General features: G+C 41.8%; 1 protein-coding gene across 4 annotated transcripts in view; it reads left to right on the forward strand.

The window, feature by feature from the left end:
* Positions 1-244: 244 nt before the first annotated feature.
* TMEM150C (transmembrane protein 150C) overlaps positions 245-18,344 on the forward strand; it is a 76,072-nt gene continuing 57,972 nt past the window's right edge. For 3 of the 4 annotated variants that reach the window (XM_060011671.1, XM_060011672.1, XM_060011673.1), the window contains exon 1: positions 245-598. The gene's annotated coding sequence lies outside the window, so the exon portion shown is untranslated. Of the gene's footprint in view, positions 599-10,214; positions 10,337-18,344 lie in introns of those variants that run through there. The other variant, XM_060011674.1, reaches the window with a different exon arrangement.

The following is an 18,344-nucleotide window of genomic DNA, read 5'->3' on the forward strand; positions in this document are numbered from 1 at the left end:
TGGAGGTCAGCCTAAGGCAGGTGGATAAAGGAGGTCCTCCAGTGGGAGCCCCGGAAGGCTGCGTCTGGAAGAGAAGTTAACGGTGAGCGTGAGATAAAAATAGCCTTGATCCACGCTGCTGCCAGAGGTCACTGACATAGTGCCACTGATTGGCTGCGGTCTGCGGTGGGGAAAGCTATTCAGATGCCGATGAATACAGTTTTATAGCCGACTCAGACGAGACACTGGCAGGAAGAGAGCAACCTGGCGCTGGGAGGGCGGCCTTGGAGTCTCCGCTCATTGCCAGGGTCAGAAGTTGGCCCTGTGTTTGCTCTTCACGATGAAAGAAAACCGCGGGAGAGCGCTGAGCGGCGGAGAACTGCATTCAGCCAGTGGGCACGAAAATGAGTTTTAGCTGCTCTGTGCAAAAACCCTAGGTGTGGGGACAGAAGGGAGCCGACCAGCAGGTTACAACAGGTCAGGAATAAATAACCACCAGGCGGAGGATCCCAGATTCAGTCCTTCCTTTTGTTGAGTGAGGAGCGAGCGCCAGGCAATCGCGTTCACAAAGGCTTTGGAAAGAAGCGGTTCCACCGTCCCCGCTCGGCTCCAGCCCCGGGTAACTATGCGGGGTCCCGAGGGGTGGTGGAAGCCGGAGGCCCCGCGGGGGTGTGGAGGGGGGTCACTCTCCCCGGGAGGCCTGGAAGCGGGACCCCAGAATAAGCCGGGGGCGGGCCGCGGCGCGGCGGGCGGGCAGATCCCACCCCTTCCTGAAGGAAGCGCCCTCCTCGCCGCGACTGCCGCCGACGCCGCCGCTGCCGCCGCCTCAGGTCACGGCCCCGCCAGGCGACCGCGGCCCCGCCGCACCGGAGCAGGTAGGCGCGGCGCCCCCTCTTCCGCGCGGGGCCGCCGGGCAGCCAGGGGGCATGGGGTTCGGCTCCGCGCCCAGCCCGGAGGCGGAGAACAGGGGACTGCGGGAGCCGCAGCGGGGCTCGGGCGGCAGGGTCTTCCCGGCGGCGGAGCCCTGCTCGGCGGCGGCCCCCGCCCAGGAGCGCCGCGGGCTCGGCGCCGCCTCCCGAGCCCCCGCGGGTGCACTCCCGGAGCGAGGCGCGGTGGCTGGCGGCGTTTCGGAGTCCCGGCCGGCGCGCCTACTCCCCGCCGCCGCCGCCGCCGCCGCAGTGCCGTCAGCCGAACCCCTGCGCCTCCCGCCCGCTACGGTTCGGATCCCGTCTTTGACAGGTGTGCCCTCCGCCCCCCGCCGCCCCATCCGATACCCAGGCCTTTTGTTGTCGGGGGACTCGGAAAAGACCCCAAGTTTGGCCTCCCGGTCTCCCTGCCGTTCGCCGTTCACTTTCCCGTTAGCCGAGACAGGCTGGCGGGGGCAGCAGGGGAGCCGGGAGAGAGGCACTAACTTGCCTTGCCCTGTGCGCAGCTCTCCGCTCTAAATGAACAATCTCGCTTTCCTCTCCTGGGTGCACACTTGGGAAGAAATGGGATTTTCGGTTTCTCCGGCGAGATGCCGGTGAGTGGGCGACCGACCGAGGCTGTTTGACCATCCACTGCAATAAAAGCATGATTAGCTTTGGGTTATGGAGAGAGCCCTTGTCGAGTGATTTTCTCCTCCTTAAACGAATCAAATGAAGAACGAGAGGGTTTTTCCCATTCTAAATTCATATTCCTTTTTTCTCTACTCACGCCTCTCCTCCGTCCACCCCTACCTCCACGGCACTTTATTATATCCCAAACACTTCCCTGATTGTTTTGGTCAGGTTTATTCCGGTCAGACCGTCTTTCACGGCTGAGCCAAGGACTGTGACTACAAATGTGAGAACACAGCCCAGTTGGGATGGAAACCCCTCTCCTGGAGTGAACCCGGTCCCACTTCCTGTGGGAGACCAGGAGAGGTCCTGTTAGGCAACCACATATACTAATAACATGGGTTTTTAAAAAAAGTTCTTGGATCTGTTACAATAACACAGCCTAAACTGTAATATTAGTTTCTGCTTCTTCATTTCTCTGCTTGAATCAAAGGCAGATTTTTAATAATTCAGGGTTGTAACTCCATTCAGGGCTGCAGTTCATCAAAAAGATAGGCAAATGTGGATGTATAAACTCCATGGTAACAGTTAATAAGTTGACCTACTTAAAGTTTTCAAGGAAAAATTGTTAGGTTCATATGTGTGGTATTTGCAGATCATAGAATTTTACATTCTCAGCTCTCGTGCATTAAATAATCCCAAACTTTTTCTTCTGTGCGTCCCAGACACACCATGTTTCTATGATTAACTATAGCTACCATCTTTTAATGAGCTAGAAATGTGAGTTTAATCTTCAAGGCATAAGCATAAGAATTTTAATGGTGTCTTTTATTTATACAGTATTTAATAAATATTTTGCAAGCTCTCCAAGTTGGAAGTTCAAAAACTGGACATGATAAATAAGTTTTGCTAACAATAATGACAGTTGGTAGATGTTATGACACTGAACAAACATATTAAAGTGTTTGGGAAACGCATGTTTATTATAATCTGCCATTAGCTGAAGGAAATTTGTTTGTATTATTTAAATTGACCTTCAAGTGTCCTTATAGCAATTACTTAACTCATGTATTTCTCATCAAATGCCTTTTACAGGTTGCTTGCTTTCGGGGAGATAATTTACTCTGTGGAGTAATTCTTTCTTTTTTTTTTTTTGCATGAACATAGTAATGCCTTACGTTTAGGCTTTGTTCTAGAAATACCACAGTCATGCTTACTATGACCTTGCAGGGTTTTCTTGTACTCAGTTTATCTGCTTTGTGTTCATCAAGAGTGACGGCACTTGACTTTACACTCCTGTGTGTCCTCCTGCTTTGTTTCCCCTGTGACCTAGACACACCTCTGCAGTACAGTGGCCAGATTAGGAGGGCAGCCTAGAGTCATGAAGAATGAAAAGCTAGCTGGCCCCTGCAATCCTAGCCATTTGGTTTCAACGTAATCCGGCCACTTGGGATCAGTTCAGTAAACAATTAAGCAAACAGACACTGACAAGATAATGTATTACCTCTCAATCTTCCCCTTCAGAAGAAGAATCTGCAGCATTCAGAATCCACACTATAACAGTGATTAGGTGCTGTGAGGCTCAAATGATATATATGCGAAATTTCTCAAAATGTGATACAAAGACCAAATGTTACAGAATCTAAGTTCATGAAAAAGCTAGGAAAAGACCCAGGTGTGTAATATATATTTTCTTAATCCTAAGGGCAACAACAGATGTGCATCCCTACTTATTTTAACTATAAACTTTAATTCCCGGAGCTGATGGTGCCATATATCTTTATGTTGTTTTTTTCATAATTTGCTCTAAGCACTAGCTCATAAATTAGTGGAACTTGTTTAAGTTATTATTATCACCAAATATCATTTCCTAGCATGTTTGGATTTTGAAAGATAACTTGTGGCTATGGAAAGTCTTAATGCAAAGAGATTTTACACTGGCCAACTGCAATGATATTTTGAAATAATAATGAAATCTTTGGCAGTAGCCTTCAAATTCAACCCCATGGTATTCTAAGTCAAACCAGCTCTGCTAGGTAGCACTTGGAACTCTTAGATGAAGGGAGAAATGAACAATTTTCTTTTTAGCATCTGTGAATGGCCTTTCTCTAGATCAGCGCTGTCCAATGAAACTTCGCACAGTGATGGAAATGTTCTATAATCTGCACAACATGGTAGCCATGAGCCACATGTGGCTCTTGAATCCTTGAAATATGTCTAGCGTAATTGAAGAACTGAATTTGAAATTTTATTTAATTTTAATTAATTTAAACAGCCACATGGGGCTAGTGGCTACCATACTGGACTGTGCAGCTTTAAATTCTCTCCACGCATTTCCTGCAGAGATAGCACTTAATGACAATTATCCTTAATCAGAAGAAAGTGGAGATTGGCATTGATAGAACTAGGAATTAAGATTTCACTTTGTAACCCTGTTATTATGAAAAAATAGTTGCAGTTACTCTGAAGAAGGTGTGTTATGCTGAAGTTCAACTCTATTCTAAAAATAGTTTCCCTTTTTAATTTCCTTATGTCTGCTAGCCACAAAAATAAGCATCACCCAGAGTTGTTTAGATGCTTGGCCCCATGTGTCTGTGTTCTTGAACTTGTTTTATTATTTGCTCTTTTGCACATTATAGAATCATTCATTCTTAGAGTCAGTTTCTGCACTTTTCAGTATTTCAAAGGGAGGGAGATTTAGAGGGGCAGGAAGTTGATGATGAGGTACAAGCAGCCCCCCTACCTCTCCTGCACTCACAGAGACCCTATGAAAAGTCTGACAAGTGAGTGCCCCTCAAGGAGTGGCTGAAGCCTCTGTCTTCCTTGGGCCCTTCTTGTCTGGTTTCTTTCCCTTAGGCTTCAACCCAGACCCTCCCACCTAGCCCAGCCCCTAGGGATGAACAAATCCACTTAAAAAATAACCTACCTTTATTTTAGTAAAACCATTAGAATGGGATTTTATTTAACATCTACTATGTTGTTTCAATTTTTTAATTAAGTTGGCTTTCATTAAAGCCATCATTTTCACCATTGAGAGGGAGACTTTTTTTTAACATCTTTATTGGCGTATACTTGCTTTATAATGGTGTGTTAGTTTCTGCTTTATAACAAAGTGAATCAGCTATACATATACATATATCCCCATATCTCCTCCCTCTTGGGTCTATCTCCCACCCTCCCTGTCCCACCCCTCTAGGTGGTCAAAAAGCACTGAGCTGATCTCCCTGTGCTATGCGGCTGCTTCCCACTAGCTATCTATTTTACATCTGGTAGTATATATAAGTCCATGCCACGCTCTTACTTCGTCCCAGCTTACCCTTCCCCCTCCCCATGTCCTCAAGTCCATTCTCTACGTCTGCGTCTTTATTCCTGTCCTGCCCCTAGGTTCTTCATAACCATTTTTTTTTTAGATTCCATATATGTGTGTTAGCATATGGTATTTGTTTTTCTCTTTCTGACTTACTTCACTCCGTATGACAGACTCTAGGTCCATTCACCTCACTACAAATAACTGAATTTCGTTTCTTTTTATGGCTGAGTAATATTCCATTGTATATATGTGCCACATCTTCTTTATGCATTCATCTGTCAGTGGACACTTAGGTTGCTTCCATGTCCTGGCTATTGTAAATAGAGCTGCAATGAACATTGTGGTATGTGACTCTTTTTGAATTATGGTTTTCTCAGGGTATATGCCCAGTAGTGGGATTGCTGGGTCATATGGTAGCTCTATAGTTGCTTTTTTTTTAACACCTTTATTGGAATATAATTGCTTTACAATGGTGTGTTAGTTTCTGCTTTATAATAAAGTGAATCAGTTATACATATACATATGTTCCCATATCTCTTCCCTCTTGAGTCTCCCTGCCTCCCACCCTCCCTATCCCACCCCTCTAGGTGGTCACAAACCACCTAGCTGATCTCCCTGTGCTATGCAGCTGCTTCCCACTAGCTGTCTATTTTACGTTTGGTAGTGTATATATGTCCATGCCACTCTCTCACTTTGTCACAGCTTACCCTTCCCCCTCCCCATATCCTCAAGTCCGTGCTCTAGTAGGTCTGTGTCTTTATTCCCATCTATAGTATTTTAAGGAACCTCCATACTGTTCTCCATAGTGGCTGTATCAATTTGCATTCCCACCAACAGTGCAAGAGGGTTCCCTTTTCTCCATACCCTCTCCAGCATTTATTGTTTGTAGATTTTTTGATGATGGCCATTCTGACTGGTGTGAGGTGATACCTCATTGTAGTTTTGATTTGCATTTCTCTAATGATTAGTGATGTTGAGCATTCTTTCATATGTTTGTTGGCTATCTGTATATCTTCTTTGGAGAAATGTCTATTTAGGTCTTCTGCCCATTTTTGGATTGGGTTGTTTGTTTTTTTGATATTGAGCTGCATGGGCTGCTTGTAAGAGGGACACATTTTTAATTAGACTTTTTCTCAAGACACTGTCTCTCATATTTCTTGGGTGAGTGACCCTCCTTCACCTACGTATCCCAGCCTAGGTACCTGGGATACCTCTCCCCAGGCCAAAGCTCGCGGTCCTGGGCGTTCACCTTCTCCGAGAAGGAGTCTCCCTAAATCAGTTATTTGGAAATTTGTCAAAGGTGTTTGTGCATACTAAAATATAAATTAAATTAACCCCCAAATTGTCTCTGCCCTTAAGGTGTTAACACTATAGGATAACATTTCCCAAATTAGTGTCCATTCCACGAGGGGATGGAGATGCTTGAGTAAATTTAGGAACTATTCCGTTTAACCACCCATCCCCCGCCCCGCCTTCTGTTTGAGATTTACGATGCACTATAGCATAGTAAAGTCTCTAAGATGAGATACGTATACTTATTCGCTTTTTTATTGTTGATGTTTTTCAAAAAATTTTTCATACAACACTTATCATAATATTTTTCAAAGCATGTGTCCTGAGTTATGAAATCAATTTAACAGGTTAGCATCAGCATTTTTTTTAATGAGATGGGATATATAATAGAATAGGAGTTATCACTGTGAATCCCTCTTAGTGAGGGTTACTAGTGTTTGATGAAACAGTTTGGTTCCCCCATGCATGCAAGTGCAAGGCCACGAGGCAGTGGCGAGTGGTGGTCAAGAGCATGACAGAAACAGGACCCCTGGGTTCCAATTCTAACTCTCCATATACAGTAAGCACTATATAAACTTGGTCATTATTCGTTTTTTTATTATATAAATGTGTGTGTATACTGGAACATGATGTAAAATACTACCTCTGCAACTAGGCTTGAGAATCACTTTGGGAAACACTGATCTAAGACAGAACTCCATGCTAAATGCTGAACCTGGGCAGTCTGCTGACCAAGCCCACAAGTTCAACAATTTCAGCTCCCATATTGCAATGCAACAGTGATACATAGATGGACATCAGCAGACCCGTGAGACTCAAACATTGTACAGCATTGCAGAAGTGTGGAAGTGAGCTGATGACAGTTGTTTTCTGTGTAAGATGAGGCCTGATGAGTGAGAGGAGTCATTGCACATTTAGGCTGGAAGAGACCTCACTGCTGCCAGCCTGTGGCCTCTGAAGGCTAATGCCCTTGGACAGGCAGCCTGGGGCCCAAAGAAACCCAAATGTCCCAGAGGCTAAGAGCTCAGTCTTCCTTCCCTCCTGACCAATTCCTAACTTTTGCATACTGGTTTGTAGCAAATAGTCACAAAACTCTAAATAGATATGTTTGTCCCATAAATCCCCCACTTTTTACTTCATTCTAAATTATTTGTTTTTCAAAATCACTTTCTGCCTGTTAGTGCTTCATGATTTATTTTCAATATGATAAGTGGAAAACAATGTTGCTTCAAGAATTTCATATAAAAGGAGATGTCTTAAAATTGAGGCTGGGAATCTCCCTGCCCCGACCCAGTGCAATCTGGAAAGTAAAACTGATTTCATTTTGGAAGTAGAGTTCAGTTTTTCTTAAAGGTCAAACTAAATGTGAGCAACCACTTGTCCATAGACTTTGTCAGTTAGAATAAAAAAGGCAACAGCTTGTCATTATGGTTACTTTCCTTCTTTAAAAAGTACAGAGGCTGTGTCTAACATACTAAAAATTCATAAGATATGCAGATTTTGCTCAAGGCTTCAGAACCATCCATATCCGAGGACCGTGATACAGACTCTATCTGTGGAATGCAAAGGAGCGAGATGAAGTGTCTTTGACAAAACATTGAAAGTCATGTAATACTTTTAGGCTAATGTAGACAAAGCTTAAGAAGTAAAAAAAAAGAGGAAGTAATTGTGATTAACTATGGCAGTAGTGGAAATTAGCCTGTAGTTTAAATGGTGTTATGTAACAATGACGTAATTATAATGAATTATAATGGTTTTCAACTGAATGTAAACATAAATGTCTCCAAAAATAGCATAGCCTTATTATTCATCAAATATTTCATTTATTAACAAAGTAGATATCTTCCTGGGTTTTTTTACACTTATGATGACTTAGCTGCTAAAGAAATATTTTAAATGGCAATAATTGGAAGTTTTAAAGCATAAATTAAAACTGACTGTACATAGCTAAAATAGGTGGTGTATTTTTTTAACTGGGCTGGTTAATAAAATAGTCTTCAAATTATTTTTTATTCTATTTATTCATGAGTGAAAAGGTGCTAATTAAGAGATATTGATACCATTGTAAAGCAATCCAAATAGAAATATAATTTTTTACTTAACTTGGAGTGTTTGTGAATTAGAATTCTGTAATGTAATTGTCCTGGAGTTTCAATGGGAATATATCTCCTGGAATTTCTAAGTTCTACTTTTCACTAAAACTTAAAGTGTATTTACATAGAAACACTAGTAACTAAAATATATCTACATGCAGTAGCAGGAATATTAATTTACAGGTGACAGTTTTTCTTCCTTGTGGTATTATGTTCCCATGTAGCCTAGACTTCAAAAGTATGTCCTTTTGAAAAATTTGCCAGTCTTGTCAATGACAGCACAGTGTTTACAAGAACCATATTTATCTCCCTGTAATTTTAGCAGCTAATAGAATTGTTCTTGAGAAAGCTGTCTTTTCTATGACATTTTGATTGGTGTTTTTCCATTTTACTCTGAGCTTATATGTGACATAAAAATTGATTATATGAAAAAGAGTGGGTCGCCATTTGTGTACCAAAATTTTGATTGTATAAATAAGAAAAATCTTAAGTAAACAGCCTAACGTACCACCTAAAGGAATTAGAAAAAGAAGAATAAACAAAATTTTGATTATATATGTATGCATGTAAAAATAAAGACAAAAATTTTCCAGTAACTGATTTGGGGGACGGATACCATTGTGGTCAAATAGTGGCACATTGTGTTTTTTTTAAGATCAGGCCACTGACCCAAGTGAGTGTTCACTTGCAGAGCCATAAATTTGGCAGTTCAGAAATGGTATTCTTTATTAGCTATTGGTCAATATTTGTGAAATCCCTAGAATGGTCCCTGGCCCAGAGTAACATTTTTTTCACTGTTACTTCCCCCTTATTCATAACATAGGTTTTAACTCATGTCATCACACGGAAGATTAAAGAGGATTGTTTTGGATAACTGCTCCCCTACTGAGCATCTACGGGCTAGAAAAAGCCTTTGGAAGTCACATTGTTTCTTAGAGTCTTGGCATGACCACAGTCATCACAGAGAGATGATGTGTAGACTCCATTCTACTTTTAGTCCATGAATATTTTACATTAGTTCTTGACATACTGTTTATCCAGGCTGACTTAACAGGACTCTGACATAGAACCTAGGTTCACTTCAGTTTCATATAGCTCCTGGTTTGCTTGCTTGTTGCCTGTTTACCTTGTTTTTCCAATTAAATCATTGGTGTTTTTGTGTGTAGAAATTACTATGCCTTTTTTTTTTTTTTTTTTTTTGGGTAGCCCACTGGGCTATCTGAGAACAGGAGTTAGCAAACTATTTTGAAAATAAAGTTTTATTGGAACACAGCCATGCCCATTGGTTATGTATTACCTGTGACTGTTTCTCCACTCCCACCACAGAGCTGAGTAGCAATTAAAACAGAATCCATGTAGCCCATAAAGCTGAAAATCTCTACTCTTTGGCCCTTTATAGAAAAAGCTTGTCAACCCCTGTTCATTTGATACTCTTCCTATGGAATTCTTGAAGAAAATGTGAAAAAAAATGGTCTATTACAATTTATCTATGGCTAATTGCTTTCTGTAGGGACAAATTTCATACCTGAATGACTAAATGAATGACAGCTCTCTTCCCTCTTCCTATTTCACTGTCCATTGGCTATGAAAGAAGGTGGTATCAGCCTAGGCTTAGGTGTCATGTAGACCTGGGTCACTAGCTGTGTAACCTTAAATAAGTTACTTAATCCTCTTTAAGTCGTTGTTTCCTCGCCTCGTGTACAAAATGGGGATAAGTAAGGCACCTACTGTTGGGAGACAGTTCTCCATGCGCCCCATGCATTTCAACAGGTTTTTCAAAGAGAGGCACTGACTGCCCTTTCAGTCTAAACTGTCTTTTTAAGGGTGTTTGTGTAGTAAATGGTCTTGGATGATAGACATAGTGTTGCCCTCGGAAGCCGAGAGCAGGCATGCTTATATCCAATATAATAGATTTAAGTTCTTGCAGCTGAGTTCCTCTCCATTAATGCTACTCACTGCATGTGCAGGAGTTACATGGCCCTCTTTTGATGCCCTACAGGAACTGGAGTTGGGGAACTAGTGCAAGGAAATGCTGATACTCTGGCTACTGCTGTTGCTGTGATAAAGTCCTTTGTCTCTGACCCAGAAGTCTTGCGTCTTCTGCCAGCAGCCAGGAAACTGTGGTAGGCTAACTTGTGCAAATAAAATCTCAGCCCTTTCATAGTTCTTGGATAACTATTTTATGGAGTTACTATGAGAATTGAATAAGGCAATGAATGTAAAACATTTAACACAATGCCTGGCATATAGTAAGTGCCCAATAAATGTTAGCTATTAATTATTATCTAGCTGGCTATTAACTCTACAGTGTGAAATTGAGTCTCAGTTTCGTGTGGGCAACTTCTATCTTAAGGTAGTGGTTTTTCAAGCTATAGGCCACCAGAGCTATGAGAACTGTTAAGTAGGTTTATTTTTCTTTAATGAAACAGAAAATAGAATATAATAGAATTATAAAATATCCAAGTGCAAAACATGTAGTAAGGATAAATATTGATGTGTAAAAAAATTTCTGTTATATACATGTATATCTGTATACAAGGTTGTGATAGAAAATATATTTTTTACTGTCACACACAGGCAAGAAAGTCGGGAAGCCACTGCTGCCCTAATACATAGATGGGACTGTTCAGAAAAACTTTCGTTCGTGATAGCATAGAATTCCTTTCTTTGTTCTTTTTCCCGAAAAGGGGTAAAGAGTCACCATCAGTCATCTGAGAAAAAATGACCAGAGATGCAGTGTGTTCACCCTCTGCATACCATGTGGCTCATTTTGCCCATGATGAGAAGAAAATGAATATAAGCACCCAGATTATTTTCAGAAGAAAAGAATATTTTTGTATTAGCAGTGTCCAACAGAACTTGCTATGGTGATGGAAAGGTTCTATCTCTGAACTGTTCAGTACAGCAGCCACTAGCTACTGAGCACTTGAATGTGCAGCTGGGGCACTGGACTTTTAATTAAAACAATTTCAAATTTGGATTAGTTTAAGTTTAAATAGCCATGTTTGGTTGTTGGACAGCGTGGCTTTTGCTTGAACACCCAGCTATGGTTTTCTCACAGCTAACTGCATGATTTGGCTTTTATTAAGTCCTAAGGGATAGCACCCTCCCCTTGGGTTGTTCAAACAACCACTGACCTTTGCCCATGGAGGGCTTGGGCAGACATTGGGGTGAAGAAGTGCTTAATGAGCTGCTGACTTGGCCACAAGTCAGGGGAAAATGGCAAAGAGCCAGAGGGCAGAGGTTCTCAACCCTAGCTGTGCAATAGAATCATCTGAAAATCTGTAAAAATCCAGGCTGCACCCCAGATCAGTTAAATCAGACATTTTCACAAAGCTCACCGGGTGTTCTATCATACTCTGTCAGCTGGACAGCATCACAGGTGGGCAAGGCAACCCATGCACTTTGATGATGCACTACCAGAGTATCACAGGCATGCCCAGGATCAGATGGACAGGGGAATGGGCACATGAAAGACAGTGGACCCCTCTTATTTAAACAAAAAGACTCCAATTTACTCCAGTCATCTAGGTGGCATCCTAGATGATCTGACCATGAATCTGGCCTCAAAATCATTAGATACCTTCTCAGTGAGTTCTCTGGCACTAAACCACAGCTACTCACTCTCAACCCTCCACCCAGATCCTCGTCCAGCTGGTACCTTTTCACCTCAGAAATTTTAGCCTCAGTGCCTTATTCTCTGAACGTAGCTATGTATCCTTCCAACTCTTTCATACCCTACTTCTCTACCACTTTATCTTCATTAAGATGTCATCTCTTGACGTCTTCAATTTCCCAAAGTCTTCTTTATACATGCAAATCTATTCATACCCATCTTCATTGCCTTTCCTCAGAGGATGTGGTATCCATTTTTCCCCGTGTTTAAGGTTAGCCCATTACTTGAGCCCCGAATGCCATCTCCTCATGCCTTCTTTGGAACCTTTGCTCTATTAATATTCCTCTCTCTTGTGTGGTCTTGAATCTCTCTCTGCTCTTTACTGGCTCCCTCCCATCAGCCAAGTGTCACTGGCTGCTTCCTATCAGCCAAGTGTTTGCAGGTTTCTTCCATCCTAAAAAGTAATTCTCCTGGGTTAAATAAATTAAGGTAGATCTCTGCAATAGACTATTATGCAGTTATCTGAAATATTGATGGCGGAGTATGTATCTTGCATGGAAAGGTGATCACAAAAATAAGTGGAAAAAGTATTAAAATAGCTTTATCAAGTGAATTTCTTTTTTATATTTTATTTTCTTTTTTATATTTTATTTACTTATATATTTTATTTTAAGTGTGGTAAAAAAAACACATAACATAAAATTTACCATCTTAGCTATTTTTAACTATACAGTTCAGGGGTGTTAAGTATATTTACATTGTTGTACAGCCAATCTCCAAAATCTTATCATCTTACAAAACTGAAACTCTGTACCCATTAAACAATAGCTCCCTGTTTCCCCCTTCTCCCCCAGCCCTTCGCCACTGCCACTGACTTATGTCTCTATGAATTTGGCTACTCTAGGTACATCATACAAGTGGACTCATACAGTATTTGTCTTTTTATGATTGGCTTATTTCACTTAGCACAATGTCCTCATGGTTTATCCATGTTGTAGCATGTCAGAATTTTCTCTTTAAGGCTAAATAATATTCCATTGTGGGTATATGTCACATTTTAAATGATTTCATTTTTGAAGAAAACTATATTTGTTAGTATAGGTACGTATGTGTAATATATAAACACACATACATATATATAAAAGATTGTACATGAGAATGTTAACAGTGGTTATCTCTAAACTGTGGGATTTTGAACACTTTTCATCTTCTTTTTCCTGATGTGTACCTTCTACAGTATTTGCAATGAGCACACTTCCCTGGCGTAAATGCCAAATGAGGAACCAGACGTTCAGCGGCTCTGCATCAGCTACAGTGTAGTCATCCCTGTGCCAGGCACCTGCCCTCCTCCTCAGCTCATCCTTCACCACTCACTGCCTTACCCATTGTGCTCTGAGCACCACAAAACTCTGGTTCCTGCACGCACAGGGCTTGGATGCCTTGGTTGCTTGCCCCACGCACGCCACCACAGCCGCGTGGGAAGACTTCACGCCCCTGAAGACTCAGCCCAGGGTCATTTCCTCCTTGCTTGCCCTCCCCCTGCCCTCCGTGCTGGGTTAGCTTCCTCCCTTCAAAGCTTCCTAATCCCTGTACCAATCTGGTGCTGCACTTGTTTCCTGATTGTCAGTGAGCGGCCTGGGGACAGGGGACTGTGTAGTCATCCTTGTATTTGCAGCCCATAGCGCTGGGCAGCTTGGGGAGCCACTGGTTGTTCAGAGGGGCTGGTTCACTGGATGCTCAGAAATGAGGCTGGAAGGGGAAGTGGAAGACCTCCCCCAAGGCCCTTCATTCCACTACACCCTGCTGCCCCTTGCGTGAGCAGTGTGAAGATGTGAAAATACTTTACATTTTACTAAAAATAAATTAGATATTAAAATTATCTAAAGCACTACGTTTCTATCTTAATGATACTGGTGAACTCTGGCCCCTGTCCTTGGTCACATGGGCCATGCCTGGTCTCCTGTTGTGTTGGGCTCATAACACACATTTGGTAAATACCTGTTAACCTCCTTAATGACCCTAGTAGTTCCCTGTAATCAAACCTCTCTTCCGTAAATTTAGCTACTTTGGCAGGCTGGGATAGGGGTTATTTAGGGCCATGGGAGGCCTTTACTGTCACCCTCCAAGTCATGTGATAGTGACTAGCTACCTACACTACATGTATGGTTGATCCCAATCAGGACCCTTTTGAGAAATAAAAAAGAAGCAAAAAGATCTACTGCTGGCATGGCTTGAGTGCTGTGTTTAAGCATCTTGTGGGTAAAAGCAACTAATGAATCCTTGCTGCACTTGATGTTGCCAGTTAAGCCTGGGCCAAGAGGGGCTTAAAGGCGTATGGGGAGTAATAGTAGTTCACTCTGAAAGCTGGAATGCGCCAAGTGTGGTAAAACAAGTTTTGCAGGCCAGTACAGTTAGGTAGTTTGGGACAATTCTCTTACATATAGAAAAAGGATTCTAGGCCTCCTTTAGGGAGCATTAAAAAGAGCAGAAGGAAAAATGAAAAATAGTTTTAATTACTGTGGAACTGAATCATTTGGGGTCATCTTCAGCATCTCAGACCACAAGGATGTATCTTGGTTTTCCTTGAGAACAGTAGCCCAATGTAAGTGATTTACCCAAAGCATCTGAAATATTTTTAGCAAAAATTATTGATGACAGGACATTTAATGTTTGAAATGATAGGTTTTTCAGCTGTTGAAATGATATGTAGTTTATTGGCATAGGTGGTCTGTGCTGTTTGCATCAGAATCACAATAGCTTAGTTTAATGTTTCCCACTTAACGAGATCAGACTCTTTTTGTAGAAGTTTGGTTAGACTAGATAGTCCTTGTTATGATATTGTTGTTTTGTTTTCTTTCTTTTTTTTTTTTAATATTCATTTATTTATTTGGTTGCCCTGGGTCTTAGTTGCAGCAGGCGGGCTCCTTAGTTGCAGCTTGCAGACTCCTTAGTTGTGGCATGCGAACTCTTAGTGGCAGCGTGCAGGTCCCTGTTTTGTTTTCTTTTGTTTTTCCCAGTAGGCCAGAAAAGGAAGTAGCAACGTTACTCAGAATAAGAATTAGACTTGGAGATGTAAATGTCAGCATTTAAGCCCTGGCCTGACCACCCTCTAGCTGGCTGTGTGCTTGAATAAATTATTTAATTTATGGAAGCCTAGAGTTTCTGTTGTTCATCAGTAAAATGTGGGTTGGTCTGTCTTGCTCACTAGACTGTAAGCTTCTTCAGAGTAGGGGTGGTGTGGCTCATCCATCATTGGAAACTCGATACATGGGATGAGGCCTGGCAGGTAAGAACTCTATAAATATTTGTCAGGTAAAGGAGATTCATCTTACTTACTTTATAGGTTGTTTGAAAGAGCAGGTAAGATGAGCAGCAGTAGAGTATAGTGCTCAGAGCTCTGCCCCTGGGTCCCAATCCTGGCTCCAGCAAGTGACGGTGGGTGAGTAACAATGCTCTGGGCATCTGTGAAAGTGGATGGTGGTACCTACCTCCTAGGGTTGTATTAGATGTGCCTGTGCATAGTAATTGCTATATACATACCAGCTATTGATGTAACATGTGAATGGGTTTTAAAAAGTGCTATTCACATAAAGGTAGTACTTTTCAATGATGTCTTACCAAGTGTTGGACACACTGAAATACTTCCAGTACTGGGTCTTTTCTTATCTTAACTAGAGGTAATTCAGTTCCGTTTCACATTTTCTAAAGCCCTCTTACAGTGTCTTTCACCTGGACCCTTTTAGTGACACCCATGACCACCTGAATGCAAAGTATAAGTTCAGAGAAGGCCTGACCTTGGCTGCCCTGGCCTGGCACTGCTGCCTGCTCTCTTTTTACACTGTTTGCTATGTAGAAATAACTCTGGTCAATTCCCAGGCAGTAAAGATTGTTAAGATTATGCTAAATAATTCTGATTTCATATGTGCAGACACTGTAGTAGTTTCCACTCTGGTTTCCCTGCCTCCTGCCTCCTGGCCACTAGAGCCTCATGTGCGCAGTGTGCTGTCTGCCTCATCTTGCTGTTATTTCACTCTCGTAAGGTCTCCCCAGCCCAGGAACCCTCTTGAGATAGTATCTTATTATAGGACCAAATCCAAGCTACCGGTGTTGCCTTTCAAGGCTATGCATAATCTGAGCCTTTTTTTAAAAAAGAATTATTTATTTATTTATTTTTGGTTGTGTTGGGTCTTGGTTGCTGTGCACGGGCTTTCTCTAGTTGAGGCGAGCAGGGGCTATTCTTCGCTGTGGTGCGCGGGCTTATTGCTGTGGCTTCTCTTGTTGCAGAGCACGGGCTCTAGGCACACGGGCTCAGTAGTTGTGGCTCGCGGGCTCTAGAGCGCAGGCTCAGTAGTTGTGGCGCACAGGCTTAGTTGCTCCGTGGCATGTGGGATCTTCCCGGCTCAGGGCTCAAACCCGTGTCCCCTGCATTGGCAGGCGGATTCTTAACCACTGCACCACCAGGGAGGTCCCCTCTGAGCCCATTTTATCTGTCCATGTTTTACTTCCAATTCCTCTCTAATGTAGACTTTTACTGCCCACTCACTGGGATGCAGTCTTGTCTTTCTTTCATTTTCATGATTCCCAACACTGAAATGACCTCCCTGTCCATTCTATTTATTTACATTTGCCCATGGATTTAAGGCCCCCCCTTTTCATAAACCCTATCTTCCCTGAATAACAATTGGCTTCTCCTGTATTTTTACATTTGGTTATATTTAATATAGAGCTTTCTTAGGTACCATTTTGAAAATTAGTATCTTCTCATTAATGACTCAGATGTTAACTTGATAATATTAAAATTATTATAAGCTTACCAGTTACACATTCAGGAAAATTGTACTGGTTTCTTACTGGTGTAAGTTTTAAAAAATTTAACTTTTTCCTCTTGGCAGCTGTAATTACACCACACTGCCTATAAATAAAGCCCTGGAGTCCAGACCATATGCAGTAAAACAAAATAATATAGTTGAGCAAGGCAGGGCTACTATTGCTAGTATGGGACTCATAAGTCTCTATTTCTTGACTTTTATAATACATGAGACTTTGGCTGTTTCCGTATATCAACATTTCTTCACTATTAAACCATGGATAGGCAATAGAATGAAGAGCCAGAACCCTGATATCATTTAAGGACATAGTAAGAATTCAGTAACTGTTGTGGACAGATTAGTTTGTGGTTTATTTTTGGCTCCTCAGCGATTTAGTCTGATTTGTACGTGTCAATTCACTTTTCTGTACTAATTTAGTAGATCCTCTAAAATATTAGAATTTATTAAACTTAAGATATAATGGACTTCCCTGGTGGCGCAGTGGTTAAGAATCCGCGTGCCAATGCAGGGGACATGGGTTTGAGCCCTGGTCCGGGATGATCCCACATGCCTCAGAGCAACTAAGCTCCTGAGCCACAACTACTGAGCCTGCGCTCTAGAGCCCACAAGCCACAACTACTGAAGCCCGCATGCCTAGAGACCGTGCTCCGCAACAAGAGAAGCAGCCACAATAAGAAGCCTGCACACTGCAACGAAGAGTAGCCCCCGCTCGCCATAACTAGAGAAAGCCTGCATGCAGCAACGAAGACCCAACACAGCCAAAAATAAATAAATAAAATAAAATAAATTAAAAAAAAAAAGGTGGTTAGAATTTGGGGCCTAATATGTTGTTGTATGTCAATTATACCTCAAATAATAAAAAGAATTTGGGATATATACATGACTTCCTAGGGGAAGGGGAGAAGGGGAACTTAGGGAAAAGCAAATGATTTTTCCTAAGGAAAAATCCTTAGGGAATGGGCCCTTCCTTGGGAGAACAGACGGTGTGACAATATCTGACTTTTCTTCTGTGCAAAGAGATTAGAGTTGCTCCTGAAGGGATTTAGAACAACTGAGTTCCTTTGGGGAAGCTCTTCTTTTAGGCAGATGAGGGATTTCAGGAACTACAACACCTTTACTTCAAAATAGTTCCGTATCAAAGGGGCATGTTTTGGGGTAGCATGTCCTGATCCCCTCAAATCTCACACAGTGCCTTTTCAGTGTCTATTTAAGTGATAATTTTTTTCCTCCTTTTTTTTTTAAATGTATGTTAATAAAATTCCCAACCCATCCTCACACTTCTGAAATAATTCATATACCTAGTTGTAGCTTATTCTTTTCGTACACTCTGAATTTTATTCCTTACAAAAGCAATCTCTCCAACTGTGAGAATTTTAGTTCTAAAAAGTAGCTTGCCTGGCAAAACTACAGTTGTCAAAACCAAGGTTTTAAAGGAGACTGAGGTAAGGAACCAACTTCAGTTTTGAATATGGAACTGAATTCAGTAAAGGGAAAGTTTTACGTGGTAACCTCTTCCAATACAAACCAAATTTGTTGATACTAAAACCTGTGTTGATAGGTAACTTTTTTCCTGATTCACATTCTTTAGTTGATCAGAAAACATTTCTGTGGTTTTCTAATTCATTGAGAGACTGAATATGCTTTGGACTTGAAGTCTCCCTTTTTGTCTTTACAAATTTGGCTAAA

The sequence above is a fragment of the Delphinus delphis genome, chromosome 5 (genome assembly GCF_949987515.2).
Source record: "Delphinus delphis chromosome 5, mDelDel1.2, whole genome shotgun sequence".
NCBI classification, from domain to species: Eukaryota; Metazoa; Chordata; class Mammalia; order Artiodactyla; family Delphinidae; genus Delphinus; species Delphinus delphis.